Below are 20903 nucleotides of genomic sequence, written 5' to 3' on the forward strand. Positions count from 1 at the left end.
ATATATATATATATATATATATATATATATATATATATATATATATATATATATATATCTTTAGCATAGCTACATGCTTAGATACAAACCATTCTGTTCAAGGAAAGATTCTGAAATTTGACCAGGAAGCAATGAGTTGAAAACAAGAGTAAACTTGTTACAAAGGCAAGAGCCCATTCTGTTTTTGAAGGTCAGGATATTATATTTGAAATCACTTCTAGCCTTTTATGTAGTTACCACAATATTTCTTTTAGTTCTTCGAAACATACCCTTTCATATATTACGTTCTCTGTGTCTCAGACCTCACTAGTGTGGGGGTTACATTTTGGTCACATTAACATTAATAAACACCCCTTCTCTGATTCGGGCAACCACCATTATTGTAGAGTTTCTCACTCCCTTTGTGTTTTTCCTGGTTCTTTCTGGATGTTTCCTGGGAATTAATGAGCATGTTCTTCAGCTGGTTCAGTAACTTGTTCACCCAGCCAGGGTAGCTAATATCATACCTGCCTCTGTGCTGAGCTTCCTGTTCTTGCCAGAATTTGGACAGTGCACCCTAGTTACCCCATAAGGCCAGCACCACACACCCACTTCCTCTCCCTGGACAAACTCTGTTTTACTGGTCACCAAAGAGAGGTTCCTTGGCTCCCAATACCTCAAAGTCTATAAATCACACTTTGTTTCCATGCATCTGGCTTTCGTAGATTCTACATACAGGTGATACCACACAGTATTTGTCTTTCTCTGTCTGACTTATTTCACTTCACAGAATGCCCTCAAGGTCCAACCATGTCGCAAACAGTGAGATTTCCTTCTTTCTGATGGTTGAATAATATTCCATTATCTTGATGAAGAAACAGGCTTCCTTTATTTGACAATGAGAATAAGGTAATTTATGGAGGTTCCTTTTTTCCTTCGTTGCTAAAAAAGTCAAGATAAATTTTGTTCTCAATTACGGCAATTATCCTTAGCCTGGAATTTCTGGTAAGACCATTCTTCCTCTCATTTTATTACATACCTCATATTCATTTAATCCTTATTTTAATGAACCTATCTTATGTCTGTTTTATTATATACTGTTCTATCCTTAAGGGAGGTAGGTATATTATTTAGAACTCTTTGGCTTCAAGTGACAGGAAACCAATTCAAACTACACTGAAGGAAAAAAAAATATTGGGTTTAGAATGAAATAGCTTTTTCTAAACTCAGTTTAAAATTCCCAAGCCAGACACTCACTTCAGCAACACAGGTACTAAAATTGGAACAATACAGAGATTAGCACAGCCCCTGCATAAGGATGACAGACAAATCCATGAAGCATTCCCAAATAAATAAATAAATAAATAAGTAGAAGTTTTAAAAATTTCTGAACCAAAATAATATTAATACAAGTGAAACTATCTATAATTATTTTTTAATTCCATAGTTTATAGTGATGGATCAACAAATACATTGTTTATGCTTATTAGGATACAGCAATATTCTTTCACTTAATTTTCATAGATTAACAAACAACATTTTCTGTCCAGTGGTATGATAGTTATTTCAAGGAAGACTGAGTAAGTTTAAATATCCCTCTCCTTAAAGAATTTGTAATTTAAGTTACATCATCACACATTGAGAAATAAATGCACAGCTTGATCAAGTACTGTATTTGATTAACTGGGGTTTTCCAGAGAAACTGATCCAGTAGGATAGATAGGTCGGTAGGTAGGTAGGTAGATAAAAAGATTGAGAGAGAAAAAAAAAGAGATCTATTTTAAGAAATTGGCTCATGTGACTATGAGAGCAGCTGGCAGGAGACCCAGGAAAGAGCTGATGTTGCAGGTCAAGTCTGAGAGCACTGTGACGGCAGACTCTTCCTTTGGATGTGTCAGCCATTTTTCCTTTAAAGCCTGCAACTGATTGGATGAGGCCCATCCACATTATGAAGAATAATCTCTTTTACTCAAAGTCTGCTGATTTAAATATTCAGTCATCTGAGAAATACCTTCACAATGACATCTAGACTGGTGTTTGACCAAATGGTTGGGTACTGAGGCATAGCTAAGTTGGAAAATAAAAGTAATCATCACATGTACATTAAGAGCAACTAGACTGAGAGTATAATTGATATCGTATCAGTCTTAGTTTATTCCAATATGTCTAGCACTGCTTTGCAAATAACAGATGCTCAATAAATATTTGTTGAATCATCAGATTGGAAATTCTATTATCTCTACCACAAAGCCAAGCTAAAATTCTTTTTTGTGAGTTCTCTGAGTTCATTAAGATCCCAGGTGGGGTTGCCTGGTTGGCTTAGTTGGTACAGCATTCAACTCCTGATCTCTGGGTTGTGAGTTCAAGTGCCGTGTTAGGTATAGAGATTACTTAAAAATAAAATTTTAAGGAAAAAAAAAAAACCTCAGCAGAAATTTGTTTTTACATATTCTACACAGGACTTAGTGTACTCATCCAATCTGAAGATCTGAGTCCCTCATCCATTCTGGAAAATTCTCAGTCATTATCACTACAAATATTGTATCTCCTCCATTAGCTCTATTTTCTTTGGAATTTTTCCCCCTTTGGAATTTTTATTATGTAAATATAGGATCTTAATCTCTCATTTATTTCTTTCTTTGTCTCTTTTTGTTGTCTCCCATAAATCTCCTTAAATCTATCTTCTAGTTCACTAATTCCCCCTTCATCTGTCTACTTTTCTCTTTAACTTGCATACTGAGCTTTCAATTTTACGATTATATTTTCTCAAAGGATTAAACATAGAATTACCACATGACCCAGCAATTCCTCTCTTAGTTATATATTCAAGAGAAATGAAAACATATGTCCATATAAAAAGTTGTACACAAATGTTCATAGTAGCATTCTTCATAATAACAAAAATGTGGAAAGTAGGGGCGCCTGGGTTAAAGCCTCTGCCTTCGGCTCAGGTCATGATCCCAGGGTCCTGTGATCCAGCCCCACATCGGGCTCTCTGCTCAGCGGGGAACCTGCTTCCCTTCCTCTCTCTCTGCCTGCCTCTCTGCCCACTTGTGATCTCTGTCAAATAAATATATAAAATCTTAAAAAAAAATGTGGAAAGTATTCAGAGGTCAGTCAATGATGAAGTGATAAATATGGTATATCCAACAATAGAATATTACTTAGCAATAAAAAAGAAACTATAAATATAGAGCTATTATATCAATAAGCCTTAAAAGCATTATGCAAAATGAAAGAAGCCCATTATATAAGCCATATGTTGTACTCCACTTATACAAAATGTCCAGAATAGGGAAATATAGAAACAGAAAGTAGATTAGAGATGGAGCCCCGCATCGGGCTCTCTGCTCAGCAGGGAGCCGGCTTCCCTTCCTCTCTCTCTGACTGCCTCTATGCCTACTTGTGATCTCTGTCAAATAAATAAATAAAATCTTTAAAAAAAAGAAGGAAAGTAGATTAGTGGTTGTCTAAGGCTGGCAGGGTTCAAAGAGTCTGAGGGGTAATGGCTAAGGAAGTAAGTTTTTGGGGGGGGGGTAATGAGAATGCTCTAAAATTAATTATATTGATGGATGCCCAACGCTGTGAATAGATTAAAAAACACTGAATTGTACACTGACTTGTATATTCTATGATATGTTAAGGCTCCTTAAGAAAATAAGATACTATCTCAATAAAGCTCTAGAAGAATAAGATACTTTTTATGACACAGAAGAACTTCTTTTTTTTCCCCCAAACTCAAATATGCATTAGACTTTACTGCTGTTATTGTATTTTATCCAGCATTTCTCACTCTTTATGCTATATTTTCAGCATTAGCTTTGTCCACTGCTTTCCCAGAAGTGAAAATCTCTACAACTAATTAATACTTTTATTATTACCATTTCATAGATGAGAGATCAGAGCCATGGAAAACTTAAGGAATTTTCCTTACATCGTGCACCTAGATGGTGGCATTTCTAGGATTTAAATCTAATAAAATCTTTAAATCTAGCCATGAGCTCTAATGACTATATTTGGTATTTTCCTATCATAATATTGATAAATAACTATGACCTTTATCTAGTGTTAGGATTTAGTACTAAAGAACCCAAGTCTGCGGTAAAGGAAATGAGAGATAATATTAACTTTGCTCTTCAGCTGGTGTCCCTCCTGGCGGCAAAATGCATGCTGTAGTTCTAGACTTCATAACTTTATATCATCACATCCTCCAGAAGATAGAGTCTTTTCCAGTAAGTCTGGAGAGAAAGCAAGGAAGTGCCTCTTTCCCAGAATCCCTAATAAATGAAATCTAGCACCTCACTGGCTCTAACTAGGTTATGTGTCAATCCTTCAATCACAGTGATTTGAGCAAAAAAATATAGTGATTGCTTTTAAACCAATCTGGGCCAGGGTGCCTGGGTGGCTCAGACAGTTAAGCCTCTGCCTTCAGCTCAGGTCATGAACCCTCGGTCTTCGGATAGAACCCTGCAAGGGGCTCCCTGCTCAGTGGGAAGCCTGCTTCTCCCTCTACCTGCTGCTCTCTCTCTCTCTGACAAATAAATAAATAAGATTTAAAAAAAAAAACAAAACAAAAACAAAAAAACCCAGTAACAATTTGGGCCTACCTCTAGAGCTCTGAACAGAGCTCTGAATCCCACTAAAACCAGTGACAAAAATAGGGAGGAGACTTCTCAAAAGATATCTGGTCAATTTCCCAGAAGTGGAGGAATGAATATTTCGTAGCAAAGAACATTAGGGAAGCAGAGAGGTTAGGGAGGGCGTTCCAGTAATAGATTAGCAAAGGAAGAGAGAAGTGAACACGATAGAATGTTGAAAACGGCATGGAATATATTTTTTATTGTTATAATACAGGAACATTTTCCATGTGAAGAGCCAAGCTAAACTTTTTTTCCTGATTTTTTTTTTCTTTCTAAAGCGAATAGATTTTGCTCTAAGACCAAAAACGTGCTTCAGAGCCCCAGTTTCTGGGATGACAATTATCGCTCATCCTTGATGGGCGGCAGTCAGACTCTCCTCTCCACACTCCATGAAAATGGACTCCTAACCAAGGCTTTCCAGAGGCTGGGAGGGGTTCCAGCGCCCGAGCCTTAGCCAACCGCTAGCGCGAGTGGAGGCTCACCCTCTGCAAAGCGTTCTCCCAGGGCAGCAGCCTTCCATGCAAGTAAGGGAAGCCACGGGGAAAGACGAGCCTGCGTGTGTATTGTGTTTACAGGAGTGCTGCGATCTCGTGAGCCAAAGAACAAAAAAGGGAGCCAGAATGGGGGACCTTTCTAAGGCAATCCTCTCCTCGCCAGCTCCTGGTGTGCCTCCCGCCACTAGCTCAGGCTTGTCCTCAGCCTTGTACCATCTGATGGTAGTCTGAGCATGTTTTCATCTGTTAAGGATCTGGGTAGAGTAAAAATTAAGGAACCGAAAAACGGGTTACAGAGGTTGTGGGATCTTTTATATATTTACATCGAACACATAAATGCCTTGCATACTCACGAAGATGCCTGTGTTATGGAACAGGCAGCCTCTGCCTTTACTGCATCCATCCACAACACCCCTCTCAAAGCCCTCGGGCCTTGACTGCACTACCTGATGCTACAGGTTCTCCTTGTTTTCTCCCCATCTTCGCATCATTTAATCATTCAATAAACATGTAATGGGGTTCTGCTTATCACGCACTGGGCACTGCGCTCTGGATAACAGCGGTGAACAAGACAGATAGTGCCCTGCCCTCATGATCAATTTTTCTTGCCTGGCACTCATTGCCTTCTCTCGCAACACTCAGATGTTCAAGGGCAGAGAGCAGCCCAGCATCCCCCAGTGCCTGGCACAGACACTGTTATAGATGGTCCCTAAATAGTGATGAATGGAAGTGAAATATTTGTATGCCATTATTAACAGCAGGAACCCTTGTGTAGCGCTCTTAGTTTAATTTCTTTTATTTGCTAAAAGTCATGAACAAAAACACTAACACCTTTTTAACATCTTGGTTCCAGGTCTTTAAAGAAATGAAAATAGGTTGAATTTGTGGACTATTCAAAGAATTCTTAGCACTTATCCATTTGATATTGTGCACATTGTATTTGATTTAAAGATAAAATTGAAATTTGGTACTAAAATTTACAGAACTACTAAGGGAAATACTATTCATGACTTTTTTTGTTTGTTTATTTAAGTCATCACTATAGCCAACATGGGGCTTGAACTTATGACCCAAGATGAAGAGTTCCAAGCTTATCTGACTGAGCCAGCCAGGTGCTCTACTGTTCATGTTTGAAGTAGTATCAAGACTTACTTTATATTTTTCCTTAAACTTTTATTAAGCATTATCCTTTAAAATTGTTGTGCTTTTTCCTATGTGATTATACATCCTCAAAGGAATATGTTCAAACAATATAGAGGTATATTGTGTGTTGCAAAAATATATAACATATAATCAATATATTACACAAGTGGGACATTACATCTATTCTTAGAAATAAACAATCTAATTTCTTAACTCCTTTCAAAGCTGTCTCACTCTTACACTTCAATCAATCAATTCTGTTTCTTTCCTGATGTCACACTCAAAGCCAAATCTATTTTCTAATACATTGTCTGTAGTTCTAACTTGACCTTGTCTCCCTTGATGTTTCACAATGCATACGTTGGTTAAAGATGCAAGAGAGGGGATGCCTGGGTGGCTCAGAGGGTTAAGCCTTTGCCTTTGGCTCAGGTCATGATCCCAAGGTCCTGGGATTGAGCCCGGCATGGGACTCTTGGTTCAGCAGGGAGTCTGCTTCCCCTCTCTCTCTGCCTGCCTCTCTGACTACTTGTGATCTCTCTCTCTCTGTCAAATAAATAAATAAAATCTTTTTTAAAAAATGCAAGAGAGGTTGTTTTGCCTAAAACATCTGAAAAGTTGATTTAATTCTTGGTTGTTTATCAGAGAGGTCTTAACTTTCATCTCTTATACATTCATACTTTAGCTTAACTTTTTCTCCCTCCACTCAATATTCACATCTACATTTCTGTTATATAATTTTACCTTTTGTCATATTATAAGTTTCTTCTAAGCCACATTTTATGAGGTACCCGGCTGGCTCAGTTGGAAGAGTGCATGACTCTTGATCTTGACGTTGTGAATTTGAGCGCCACGTTGGGTGTAGAGATTACTTAATAAATAAATAAATAAAGTATGGGGCACCTGGCTTGCTCAGTCAGTTAAGCATCCAATCTTGATTTCAGCTCAGGTCATGATCTCAGGGTCATGAGACTGAGCCTCATGTTGGGCTCCTCCCTGGCCATGGAGTCTGCTTAAGATTCTCCTCTCCCTCTGCCCCTCCCCCCACCTTATGCACACTCTCTTTAAAAAAAAAGTAAATACACTAAAATAAATAAATAGAACACTGTTTTTTAAATTTCATGAACTTCTTAATGAGTATATCCTACTAATCCCCACCACTGACCTTGCCATATCTGAGCTTATCAGTCACTTCTACTTTGCATTTTTTCTGTAATTAATAGTTTACATCAATTTTAAAGTATTTTGGAAAAGCCATACCAGTGGACTAATTTCACAAAGAGTAAATAGATATTTATGCTGGGCAATTGCAATTTCTCCCACCATCATAAACCATACTGCCTAAAATTTTACAAATAAAAACTCACTGCTTCAGGCTAAGTATTTACCTATTTCTGCTATTTTCTCTCCCTTTTTAAAAAAATATTTTATTTATTTATTTGAGAGAGAGAGAGAGCGCGCACAAAGAGAGGGAGAAGTAGGCTCCCTGCAGAGCAAGGAGCCTGATGTGGGACTCAATCCCAGGACCCTGAGATCATGACCTGAGCCCAACATAGATGCTTAACCAACTGAGCCACCCAGGTGCCCCTCTGCTATTTTCTCTTAAAATGCAAGTAATCTAAGGAAGTATACTGTACTGGAAACCAAAACTGAAGTGAGAACATTCATATGACTGGTGTCAGGTAAAAGAATAGCTCCATCAGAAAAATTCTGAGTGAAATAAAAGATAAGAGTTGTAGTTTTGCCTGGAGGGCACAGGAAGGGGATAGGAAGAACAATACTGCCTAATTCCTGGTAATTTAAGGTTTCCCTGGTTCTTAATTTAAGATTTTCTGCAGTGAAGTTAGTTTTGTCCACTTGGTATTGGCAACATAGAGTACTGCAATGGCTCTATGTATAGGGGAGATGAGACCTGTCCTCACTTTCTTTCTTCCAACAAATATTTATTGAACGCCTACTTTGTGCCTCTTTCAGGCACTGAGGATGCAACAATAAAACAGACAAACATTCTTGTACTTGTGGATCTTGCATTATAACAAGGAGAAGATAGACAATAAACGATAAACATAATAAGTAAATGATATCTATATTAGAAGTTGGTATGTTCTGAAAGAAAAAGTAAAGAAGAATGTGGTTAGAGAGATCAGGTGCCACTGGGATATAAATGGGAGTTTACAATTTTCAATAAGAAGATTGGTGTAGAGTCATTGAGAAGATGCCTTTCGAATAAAAGAGAAGGAATTCACTGTAGGGATATCTAGAGGAAGATCGTTTCAGGCAAAGAGAGAGCCAGTGAAAGACCATAAGGTGGGGATGTTCCTGGCTTGTCTAAGAAATAGCAAAAGAGGTCACTATATTCAGAGGGCAGCAAGCAAGGGATAGAGTAGTAGAAGTCAAGTATGGGGCAAATGGAGGCCAAATGGGGGGAGGGTTCTGTAAACACTACCTGAATGAAGTGGGGAGTTAACACAAAGCTTGGAATGGAGCACAAGAATGGCAAGAACAGAGGCAGCTGGTTGACTCAGTCACTAGAGCATGGGACTCTCAATCTCAGGGTTTTGAGTTCAAGCCCCATGTTAGGTACAAAGTTTGCTTTAAAAAAAAAAAAAGAGTGACAAGAACTGATTAGGTTTAAAGGGATCTCGTTGGCTACTGATTGAGAGTAGATGATTGGGAGCAAGAGCAGGAGCAGGGAAACCAGTTAGGAGACTACTGCCATAATCTAGGAGGGACGCGCATGAGTGTGGTAGATGGAAAGGTGGTAGGATTTCGTATCTGTCCCGAAGATGGAGCAAACAAGATTTGTTGACAGAGTAGATGTGGGGGTGTAAAAGAAAGAAAGATAAGGAGGAGTGCAAGGTTTATGGTGTGAGCAGTTGACAGAATGATGCCATGGACAAAGACAGGGAGGTCTGTGGGAGGAATGGGATTGGGGGTAAAACAAGAGTTCAGTTTGGGGCATGTTGAGTATAAGACACCTGTTAGACATACTTATTTCTGAATTTAATTGGTTATCTGATCTGAGGGAAGCCACTTAACCTCTCGAGCCTTCATCTGTAAAGTAAGAAATTTGGACTAGAAGAACTGTAAAGTCTCTCTAACAATTTTTTGATTCTGAGTTTTACTTGGATATGTTGTTTTTGTCCTGATATACACAATCACTTGTATGCTTCCTTACAGACTACATTTTATTTTTGTAATTTGAAATAGGGTGGTCAAGGTAGACCTTATTGAAAATGTGACTTGGAAACAAAGGAAACAAAGAAGTTAGCCATGAAGGTATCTAGAAAGGAATGTTCTAGGCGGAGAAAAGCACCATGCAAGGACACTGAGGTAAGAGTAAGCCTGTTCAAGCAATTGCTCAGTTTGATAAGGATGGGTTAAATACTAGGCACACACTTGACTGATAAAACCCACAAGGAGAGCAAAATGTCTTTAATGAGGCATAAAAAAAGACATTAAAAGTTTTAAAGGATTTAAAATCTAGTGGAATATCATAGAGCTTTTTAAAAAACAATTTGATGATCTAAGCATAAATGAATCAGAAACATAAGATCTACTTTTTCCTCTTAAATTGCTATAAAAAAAATTCAGACAAAATTCTTGGCAAATATGCTTCAGAGTTTTTTAACCTTTTCCTCCTCTTCAAAAGAAAAAGCCTAAATTTTCAAATTTCAGTTTTCATAAACAGTCCCAAATTTATCAATAATGAAATAGTTTATTTTTAAAGAAATAAGGCCAATCGGATCAATGAATAGGGTAACTAGAAAAATAATACAAATCACAAAACAATGAGCTTTCCAGTTATATGAAATCCTTTTAGATAACAGTTAGGAGTTTAAAAATTACAAGCAAGGGAGATTTCCTCATGAAACCGGCCAAATCTTTTCTGGTATTTTCCAGGATTCTTACATTTCCTAAGATTTTTGGTAAGCCAAGTATATTCTTTTTTCTTTTTTTAAAGATTTTTATTATTTATTATTTATTTGACAGAGAGATCACAAGTAGGCAGAGAGGCAGGCAGAGAGAGAGGAGGTAGCAGGCTTCCTGCTGAGCAGAGAGCTCGATGCGGGGTTCGATCCCAGGACGCTGGAATCATGACCCAAGCTGAAGGCAGAGGCCTTTTGAGCCACCCACTGAGCCACCCAGGTGCCCCCCAAGTATATACATATATTTTTTTTTCTACTCCCCTGATCGAAGTCTGTTGATAGCTAACACAAACCTGGCCAAACTGGGAGAGATCGTCTATTTACTTAGATGAAACAAGGCTTCTTGGCTTCCTGGGGCTGAAATAAGTCTAAGTGAGCAAAGATCAGAGAGGACGGTGGGCCAGGTGAAGGAGTGGCAGCAGGTGGTGTGCAGGGAATGTGAGCAGAAGATAGTTATAATGCAGGAAGGTAGAGTGGAAGCCACAGATTGTGGTCCTATGTAACCACAAGGGAAAACCCTTACAGAGTGCTTGCTGCAGGGTAGGGAATGTATGTTACATGTATGTAACAATATTTTCCTTCTGACAAATGAAATATGTAGCAAATGGTCACAGGGTCTTTAATTGGAAAGGTATTCAAGCTACCTCCTACCTTCTAAGGTTGCAAAGAAGAATTTCACTGCCGGTCTATTCCCCTCCCCCAGCTCTACCTGCACCCTCTTCACAGATAACTTACTCATTCTGTCAAGAAGCCTCTAAGATCTTCCTCTTTGGGGAGCCTAGATGGCTCAGTTGGTTGAATGTTGGACTCCTCATTTCGGCTTAGATCATGATCTTTGGGACATCAGACTGAGCCCCATGTCAGGCTCCTCACTTGGCATGGACCCTGCTTAAGATCCTTTCTCTTCTTCTACCTCTGCCCCTTCCCTGCTCTCTCTCTTTCTCTCTTAAAAAAAAAAAATTTTTTTTTTCCTCATTTATCCTTGGGTAAACAATAACAGAAAATACTTAAAGAGTGCTTACTACATACGGGGAAATATTCAAAGCATTTCACATATAGTAATGCATGTAGTCATCATTGCAACATTTAGAAACTATTACGATCCCAATGCTTTATTTTGCAAGTGGGAAAACTGAGAGCAGTTAAATAATCTACATGTAATTGAGCCAGGATAGCTGTTCAGGAGAAAATAACACGGGAGAAAAAAAAAACAAAATGTAAATACTGTTTTAAAGATACTGTTCTTCACAGAGTGCAGGAAATTTGAAAAGAGAAATTGTGGCAAGGATGACAGGCTGCTTAGATACTAGTATCCTGATGTGTGCAACCAAGGAAACCAGCTGAAAGGAATTCTCTGGGCCCAATGCAGGGAGACTATCCTCTGGGCAGATCCCCTCTCTTTTCTTCTAAAACCTACTTAAGAGCAAACGAAATCTTGTCCGTGGCTTGTGTGCCTGCCATGATTTGGGTCCTTATACACCTTTCCACTATAAACACTCACATTTTTGTTTTGTTCTGCTTGCCCTTTTAGTACCCACCGTAGGTGCAGGAAATTCACCACCCCTCCAGGTCTTGCCTCCCGGCATGAGCCAACCAGCTTTTCCAGCTCTGCTTTTATCAAGAGTAGAAAGGACATCACATGTGAATGGCTGAAGAGCTGGAAATGTTTAACCCGCAGAAGAGAAGATTTTGGTGGGGGGAGGCTGGTGAAGGAAGCCATTGATAGAGACCTCTCCAAATATTTGGAGAGCCGGCACATGAAAGAAGGCTGTGGCTTAAAGCAGAAACTGGGGGTGGGTGTGGGGGAGGAAACTTGGGGGAGAAAGAACAGGATAGCCAAGTGGGTGAGAGAAACAACTCACGCATTCTCCAAAACGGTTGCCTTTTTCACAAGTTTTCTAAAAATCAACTTTCTCAATAAAAATGCATCCAAGCAGTTCATTCTTAGGGATTTTAACAAATGAAAACACCCAGGTAACTACTGTAATCAAGATACAGAATGGGGCGCCTGGGTGGCTCAGTGGGTTAAGCCTCTGCCTTTGGCTCAGGTCATGATTCCAGGGTCCTGGGATAGAGCCCCACATCATCGGGCTCTTTGCTCAGCGGGGAGTTGCTTCCCTCTCACTCTCTGCCTGCTTCTCTGCCTACTTGTGATTTCTCTCTGTCAAATAAATAAATAAAATCTTTAAAAAAAAACACAAAAAAACCCACAAAAACGGGACGTTCCTATCACCCCACAAAATTTCCTTTTCCTCTGTGTCCATCTCCTGCTGCCGCCCCCGGCCCTAGCCTGCCACCAACATGATTTTGGTTGCTACATCTAGAATTTCCTATAAATGTCATCCTACATTTTATGTGTGGTTTCTTTCCCTGGACGTGGTTTTGGAGATTCATCACTGTCGTAGCACGGATCAGTTGTTCATGTGTAGTTACTGCTCAGTGGTGGTCTACTGAATCGATAGACCAAGTTTGTTTATCCACTCATTTGTTGGTGGACATTTGGCCTGTTTCCAAAGTTTTGTTATCTTGAAGCTGCTATGACCATTCATGTACAAATGCTTTTGTGGACATCTGTCTTCACTCCTCTTGGGTAAACACTTAGAAATGAGATTGTTAGGTTACATAGACTGTGCACATTTCACTTTTTAAGAAACTGCCAATCTCTTTGCCAAAATGGGTGCTATCTCACATTCCTACCAGCAACGTATGAGATTTCCTATTGCTCCACACCCCTGCCAACATTTAGCATTGCCAGTCTTTAAATTGGGGCCCTTCTCATAAGCCTGTCATGGTAGGTTGTCACAGTTGTAATTTGCACTCCCCTAATGGTTTTGGATGTTGAACATTTTTTTCATGTGGAAGGAGGTACATTTTGAATATGGTGTATAAGATTCAGATCTTTGCAACTAGAAATACAATTGTTCTGGGCACCTGGGTGGCTCAGTGGGTTAAGCCTCTGCCTTCGGCTCAGGTCATGATCTCAGGGTCCTGGGATTGAGTCCCGCATCAGGCTCTCTGCTTGGCAGGGAACCTGCTTTCTCCTCTCTCTCTGCCTGCCTCTCTGCCTACTTGTAATCTCTGTCTGTCAAGTAAATAAATAAAATCTTTAAAAAAAAAAAAAAAGACAGACAAGAACAAGTGTCAGTAAGGATGTAGAGAAAGTAAAACACTCATACATTGTTGAGAAAAATGTAAAATGGTTTTGGAAAATAGGTTGGGAGTTCCTCAAAAAGTTAAACATAGTGTTACCATATGATCTAACAATTTTACTCTAGATATATACTCAAGAAAATAAAAACCATATTTCCACATAAAAATTAGTACATGCATATTCATGGCAGTATTATTCATTATAGTCCCCAGAGTGGAAGCAACCTAACTGTCCACCAACTGATGAAGAGATAAGCAAAATGTGACATATCCATACAATGGAATAATATTCAGGTATAAAAAGAAATGAACTGATACATGCTACAAACTGAGCTTTTTTTTTTTTTTAAAGATTTTATTTATTTATTTATTTGACAGAGAGATCACAAGTAGGCAGAGAGGCAGAGAGAGGGAGGGAAGCAGGCTTCCCACTGAGCAGAGAGCCCGATGTGGGGCTCGATCCCAGGACCCTGAGATCATGACCTGAGCTGAAGGCAGAGGCTTAACCCACTGAGCCGCCCAGGTGCCCCCAAACTGAGCTTTTTGAATGAGCCTCAAAAACATCATGCTAACTGAAAGAAGCCAGTCACCATAGGCCACATATTGTATGATCTCATTGATATGACATGCCCCCAATAGGAAAACACACAGAGACAGAGAACATATTAATGGCTTGCAGGGATAGGGAAGAGATGATTGGGGAATGACTACTAATGGACTACTAAGGGTTTCTTTTTTAGGGTGATAAAAATGTCCTGGAATTAGATTGGTTACACAATTTTGTAAATATACTAAATTAATAAACACCATTGCACTGTACACTTTTTTTTTTAAAAGATTTTATTTATTTGTTTGACAGAGAGATTACAAGTAGGCAGAGAGGCAGGCAGAGAGAGAGAGGAGGAAGCAGGCTCCCTGCCGAGCAGAGAGCCCGATGTGGGACTCGATCCCAGGACCCTGAGATCATGACCTGAGCCGAAGGCAGCGGCTTAACCCACTGAGCCACCCAGGCGCCCCTGCACTGTACACTTTTTTAAAAAGATTTTATTTATTTATTTGACAGAGATCACAAGTAGGCAGAGAGGCAGGCAGGCGTAGGGGAAGCAGGCTCCCTGCTGAGCAGAGAGTCCCATGCAGGGCTTGATCCTAGAACCCTGGGATCATGACCTAAGCTAAAGGCAGAAGGTTTAACCCACTGAGCCACTCAGGTGTCCCACACTATACACTTTAAATGATTGAATTTTATGGTATACAAATTCTATCTCAATTTAAAAATAAAACAACTTTGCATTCCTGAGATAAACTTCACTTGGATATGACATATTATCATTTTTATATATTGCTAGATTTGATAAGTTAAAATTTTGTTAAAAGTTTTTGTGCCCATTAACATAAATATTGTAATGCTTTTGGTTTAACCTCAGCACAATACTGGTTTCATAAAAACAATTGATTTGATAGTTTATCTTTTTAAAAGATTTAGAACTCACCACTGAAAACATTTGAAACTGGAGTTTGTGAGGTTTTTTTCTTCTTCTTCTTCTTCTTCTTCTTTTTTTTTTTTTTTTTTTTAAAGATTCTGTTTATTTATTTGCTAGAGAGAGAGAGAGCACACAAGCAGAGGGGAGCAGCAGGCAGAGGGAGAAGCAGGCTCCCCACTGAGCAGGGAGCCTGATGTGGAGCTCCATGGGGGGCTTGATCCCAGGACCCTGGGATCATGACCTGAGCCAAAGGCAGATACTTAACTGACTGAGCCGTGCAGGAATGCCTGTAAGAAAGTTTTTAACTACAAACTCAATTTTTTAAATAGATACAGAGAATTTATTTTTTTAATGAGTTTTCATAGTTCATATTTTTAAAAAAATTTATTAATTTATTTTAGAGAGAGAGCTCATGAAAGGATGGAGGTGGGGGTGGAGGCAGAGGGAGAGGTAGAGAGAATGTCAAGTGGATTCCAAGCTGTGCATGGAGTCCGAAGCAGGGCTCCATCCTAGGACCCTGAGGTCACAACCTGAACTGAAACCTAGTTGGCTGCTTAACTGACTGTGTCACTCAGGCCCTCTGTGGTTTGTGTTTTTCTAAGAATTTTCCCATTTTGCCTAAGCTGTCAAATTTGTTGGCATGAAGTTTTTCATAATATTCCCTTTTTATTCTGTTGTGTGAGGTATCTATGATGACATTCCTGTTTTCATTCCAGGGATTGATAACTTACGTGTTCTCTCTTTCATGATCATTCAGGATAGAGATTTGTCAATTCTGCTAAATCTTTTAAGGGAATTTGTTGTTGTTGTTGTTCCAATTTTAGTATCTGCGCTGCTGAAGTGAACACTTAAAGAAATGGTTTTTGGAGTCATTGATTTCTTTTGTCCTAGTTCACTGATGTCTGTTGTCAATTTTATCATTACTTTCACTCTGCTTAGTTCAAGTTTAATTACTTTTTTTCCTAGTTTCTTAATGTAGAAGCTTAGACTATTTAATTAGGCATTTAAAGCTATAAATTTCCCTCTGCACACTGCTTCAGCTGCCTCCCATAAATTTTGATATGGTGTGTTTCATTCTTATTCAGTTCAAAATATATGCTAATTCCTTTGTGATTTCTTTTTTTTTTTTTTAAGATTATTTATTTATTTATTTGTCAGAGAGAGAGCGAGCACAGGCAGACAGAGTGGAAGGCAGAGTCAGAGGGAGAAGCAGGCTCCCTGCGGAGCAAGGAGCCCGATGTGGGACTCGATCCCAGGACGCTGGGATCATGACCTGAGCTGAAGGCAGCCGCCTAACTAACTGAGCCACCCAGGCGTCCCTGTGATTTCTTCTTTGAGTTATTTGGAAATGTGTTGTTCAATTCCTAAATGTTTGAGAAGTTTCCAAAAATCTTTTTCTTAATGATTTCTAATTTTGTTATAATTGAGAACATGCACTGCATATTCTCAATACTTTGAAATTTATGAGACTTCTTTTCAGATCTAGAATATAGCCTATCTTTGTAATCATTCCATTGGCCCTTGAAAAGAATGTGTATTCTATTATAGTTTGATGAAATGTTTAAACAATGTTAGTGCTCAAGCTTTAAGTGTTAGCGCTATCTGCTTGTTCTATGAATTACTGAAAGAGGAGTGTTGACCTCCCCAGTGAAAACTGTAGATTTATCTTTTTCTCTTCCATTTTATCAATTTTTGCTATTTTTTTGTTTGTTTTAGGGCTTGAACTCATGACCCTGAGATCAAGACCTGAGCTGAGATGAAGAGTCGGATGCTTTACTGACCGAGTCACCCAGGGGCCTCTGATTTATGCATTTTGAATCTTTGTTTCTAAGGGCATGAATATTTAAGATTATTATTTCTTTCTGATAAATTGATGTCCTTATAATTTTGAAGTATTCTTTTTAATCTCTTGTTCTGAATTCTAATTTGTCTGATATAAATAGAACAATTTCAACTTATCTTTTTTTTTTTTAAAGATTTTTTTATTTTATTTATTTGTCATAGAGAGAGAAGCGAGAGCAAGCACAGGCAGACAGAATGGCAGGCAGAGGCAGAGGGAGAAGCAGGCTCCCTGCCAAGCAAGGAGCCCGATGTGGGACTCGATCCCAGGACGCTGGGATCATGACCTGAGCCGAAGGCAGCTGCTTAACCAACTGAGCCACCCAGGCGTCCCTCAACTTATCTTTTGATTAGTGTTTGTGTAGTATATTGCTTCATTACATTTATTTATAATTACCTCTGTCTTTATGTAAAATTAGCTTATTGTAGGTGGCATATAATTGGGTCTTGCTCTTTTTTTTTCTACATTTTTATTTTACTTTACTTTTTAAAAGATTTATTCATTTGGGGAAGAGAGAGAGAGAGAGCACATGCGGGCTTGTGGGTATGAGTGGGAGGGGCAGAGGGAAAGGGAGAGAGAATCCCAAGCAGACTCCATGCTGAGCATGGAGACTTACGTGAGACTCCATCCCAGACCATGAGATCATGATCTGAGCTGAAACTAAGAGTTGGACGTTCAAACAACTGCACTACCCAGGTGTCCCTCTTTTTAAAATCTTTTTAAAATGTGAAATATAAATAACATTAAATACTATGGTATTGTGTGGTAAAATATACATAACATAAAATTTACCATTTTAGCCATTTTTAAAAGATTATTTATTTATTTATTTGACAGACAGAGATCACAAGTAGGCACAGAGGCAGGCAGAGAGAGAGGAAGGGAAGCAGGCTCCCTGCCGAGCAGAGAGCCCATTGCGGGCCTCGATCCCAGGACCCTGGGACCACGACCTGAGCCGAAGGCAGGGGCTTTAACCCATTGAGCCACCCAGGTGCCCCATTTTAGCCATTTTTAAGTATATATTTCAATGGCATGAGCTACATTCACATTGTTGTGTAACTATCACCATTATCTATTTCCAGAATTTTAAAATCAGTCCAAACAGAAACTCAGTACATAATAAACCGTAATTCCGGGGCACCTGGGTGGCTCAGTGGGTTAAGCCTCTGCCTTCGGCTCAGGTCATGATCCCAGGATCCTGGGATCCAGCCCCACATTGGGCTCTCTGCTCAGCGGGGGAGCCTTCTCCCCCCCCCCCCTCCACCCCACCTGCCTCTCTGCCTACTTGTGATCTCTATCAGTCAAATAAATTTTTTAAAATCTTTAAAAAAATAAAATAATAAAATAAAAGATTAAAAAAGAAACCAAAACACAATTCCTCACCCAATTCCAAGCCCCAGACAACCTTTCACTAAGAGTTCCATCCGCCCTTACTCCTAGTTTCCCTGACCAACTGCCCATGCTCTCTTCTACTACCTGCTCTGGATCACTTCTAGGGCCTTTATGATCTGAAGATTCCACTTTTTTAAAAGTCTTTGGACTTAAGAAAAAAAATTTCTGTCTAAATGATAACTTGCTATTTACAAAGTTTGATGGGGTTCTTTAAGTTTGCTTAGTTTCATGGTTTTTCCCTCCCATGAAGATGTACATCCTTTGGAACTTATGCTACTATGCACTTAGTAAAAAGATTTTATAATTATTTTGAGACTCAAGAATCCATAGCTAAAAGCAGTTAAGAATTGTTCTGAACACAACAACAATAAACTCTATAAGGATTTTTTATTTTCCCCTAAATGTATCATACTGCTTAATTTTTTTTTTTTTTTTGATTTCTGGTTCCACAGATACCCATTTAGACTGCTTGATTTTCTGAAAGATAGTATGCATTAATTATAAATTCCCTTATTGTACAAGAGGAGTCACTCCTTTGTATGTGTCCACTAGAAAACAGCAAAAAGAGATTTCTTCTCTCGGTCTCATGCTAATCGGGAGTGATAGGGTTTTGCTATGTTCACAAGCTGACAAACCGGACAGTACATTTTTCGCATTGTTGCAGCCCATGTAAATTTTTCTAAATCAATGGTTCCTGCTTGCCAAGCCTCAGTGAATAACACTGACTTTTTCTCAGTCACAAAGCTTACCACATGGATTACATATATGCATTACTCACACAACACAATCATTGGCCCATATGCCAGAATGAAATGTGATTTTACAGTTGCCTCTAGAGCACATATTTCCAGATTTGGTTCCACATAGGAGACAGATTTGCAGTTTTGTTTTTTTTTTTTTTTTTTTTTTTTAACACAGATCCAAACACATTCACCACAAGCAAATTATATGCGCCACAAGCTAGTTCTTTTGTTGTAGGAAACTGTTGCTTCTTTTCAGACAGTCTGTTACCTATTTAAAAGAAAAAAAAAAAAAAAAAGAGCAATACTGCACTGTTGGCATTGTTAAAACTTCAACCAGGTCCAAAGGAAAATGTGCCTTGGAAATCCTTCACTGATTTGTTTTTGTAGAACAGCTGGAGGTGAGGCCCACTGTACTAATCACACCCAGTTGCTGGTGGTCAAGTTGCACATTCAGGAAATTCACAATTAGGTAGTTAGATCCCCTGAGTTTCCCCTCTAGCACTCTTCACAACTCTTGATTTGTCTTCTTTCTGGTCATTCAAGACAACTAAGGAAGAAGGAGAAGGAGGAGGAAGAGGAGGAGGTGGAGGAGGAGGAAGGGGTGGGGAAGGGGAGGGGAAAGGGGGAGAGAAGGAGAACAGGGAAGAGGGGAAGAATGGGGAGGAGGGGCAGGATGAGGAAAGGGAGAAGGACTGGGAGGGGAGGAGGAGAAGAAGGGGAAGAAGAGGAAGAGGAAGAAGAAGAAGGAAAAAAAGAAGAAAAGAAAAAGAAAGACATCATGAGGGAAAATGGAAATTGAAATACAATTTTAAATAGTGACACCTCAAGGGCGCCTGGGTGGCTCAGTGGGTTAAGCCTCTGCCTTCGGCTCGGGTCATGATCTCGGGGTCCTGGATGGAGCCTCGCATCGGGCTCTCTGCTCAGGAGGGAGCCTGCTCCCCCCTCTCTCTCTGCCTGCCTCTCTGCCTACTTGTGATCTCTCTCTCTGTCAAATAAATAAAATCTTTATAAAAATAAATAAATAAATAAATAGTGACACCTCTAAAGTAAACTAAGTTTTCTTATGACTGCCACTATTTCTTAAAAAGAACCCAAAACAAACAGCCACAGCATGTGTGTATATCAGTGTGTGTATGTATGTGTAGCTCTCAGAAAGTTAAAAAGTGTTAAAAACATTTCAAAAAGGTGTTGTGCTCCTTAAAAATTATGCTCTGAAAGGCTCTCTTGTACCCAATTATGTTTTGATTTCAAAGGTGTGGATTTAAGATCAGCTGGTACTACGTGGACTTAAATTAAATTTTAACATCTTATTTTATAAAATTTCACATTATTTTATTAAATTTTACACACTTTCTTATTCTATATGCTTTTCTCCTCTTCCCCCTGGACTTATTTGATAATTAACACAATGTTTGAATTTGTAGCTCGAGGGTTTGTCAATCCCTTATTGATTATTAGCAAGTTTCTTAATTCTGTATTGGAAGATCTGGCTTTTATTTTTTTATTTTATTTTATTTTTTTTTCGTAATCTCTACCCCCAGTGTGGGACTAGAACTGGTGGCCTGAAATCAAGAGTCACATGCTCTACCATCTGGGCCAACCAGGTGCCCCTGAAGATCTGCCTTTTAGTGTAAACTTGGGAACAGGGGGGTTTCTTAGGATGTTTAAATACTCTATGAGGTAGTTTTAGACAAAATGAGGAAAGAGAAAATGCACCACAAGCCAAATTGTGGTGAGGAACATGCATCATTATTTTCCTAAAAATCTTAGACTACTAACTGTTAATTCAGTGATCTAACAGAAATAAACAGAGGTTCAAGTTAAGTGCTACTTGCTACTTGAGCAAAATCAAAACCAAATAGAATTCCTCAAGAAGTCAGACATAGAACTACTGTATAATTCAGTAACTTCACTTCTAGATGCCCCAAAATGTTGCAAATAGGTATTCATACAAATACTGTACACAAATTTTCCTAGCATCACTATTTTCAGTAGTCCAGAGGTGGAAAAAACCTGAATGGCCAGGAGTGGATGAAAGGATAAGCAAATTGGGGCATATGCATAGAACGGGATATTATTCAGCTATAAAAAGGAATGAGGTTCTTTTTTTTTTTT

The 20903-nt window shown here is 39.0% G+C and overlaps 2 long non-coding RNA genes and 1 pseudogene across 2 annotated transcripts in view; 2 read left to right on the plus strand and 1 right to left on the minus strand.

The window, feature by feature from the left end:
• LOC132010083 (uncharacterized) overlaps window positions 1-16648 on the plus strand; it is a 17660-nt gene extending 1012 nt beyond the window's left edge. Inside the window, exons 2-3 of the long non-coding RNA XR_009402143.1 lie at window positions 9464-9586; window positions 16530-16648. This is a non-coding gene — a long non-coding RNA (uncharacterized LOC132010083). The remainder of the gene's footprint in view (window positions 1-9463; window positions 9587-16529) is intronic.
• Window positions 1233-1332, plus strand: LOC132012710 (U6 spliceosomal RNA; annotated as a pseudogene).
• A 2792-nt stretch (window positions 16649-19440) lies between the features above and the next one.
• The window catches only part of LOC132010084 (uncharacterized), a 4718-nt gene continuing 3255 nt past the window's right edge, over window positions 19441-20903 (minus strand). The window contains exon 3 of the long non-coding RNA XR_009402145.1: window positions 19441-19480. This is a non-coding gene — a long non-coding RNA (uncharacterized LOC132010084). The remainder of the gene's footprint in view (window positions 19481-20903) is intronic.

The sequence above is a fragment of the Mustela nigripes genome, chromosome 2 (assembly GCF_022355385.1).
Source record: "Mustela nigripes isolate SB6536 chromosome 2, MUSNIG.SB6536, whole genome shotgun sequence".
Lineage (NCBI taxonomy): Eukaryota > Metazoa > Chordata > Mammalia > Carnivora > Mustelidae > Mustela > Mustela nigripes.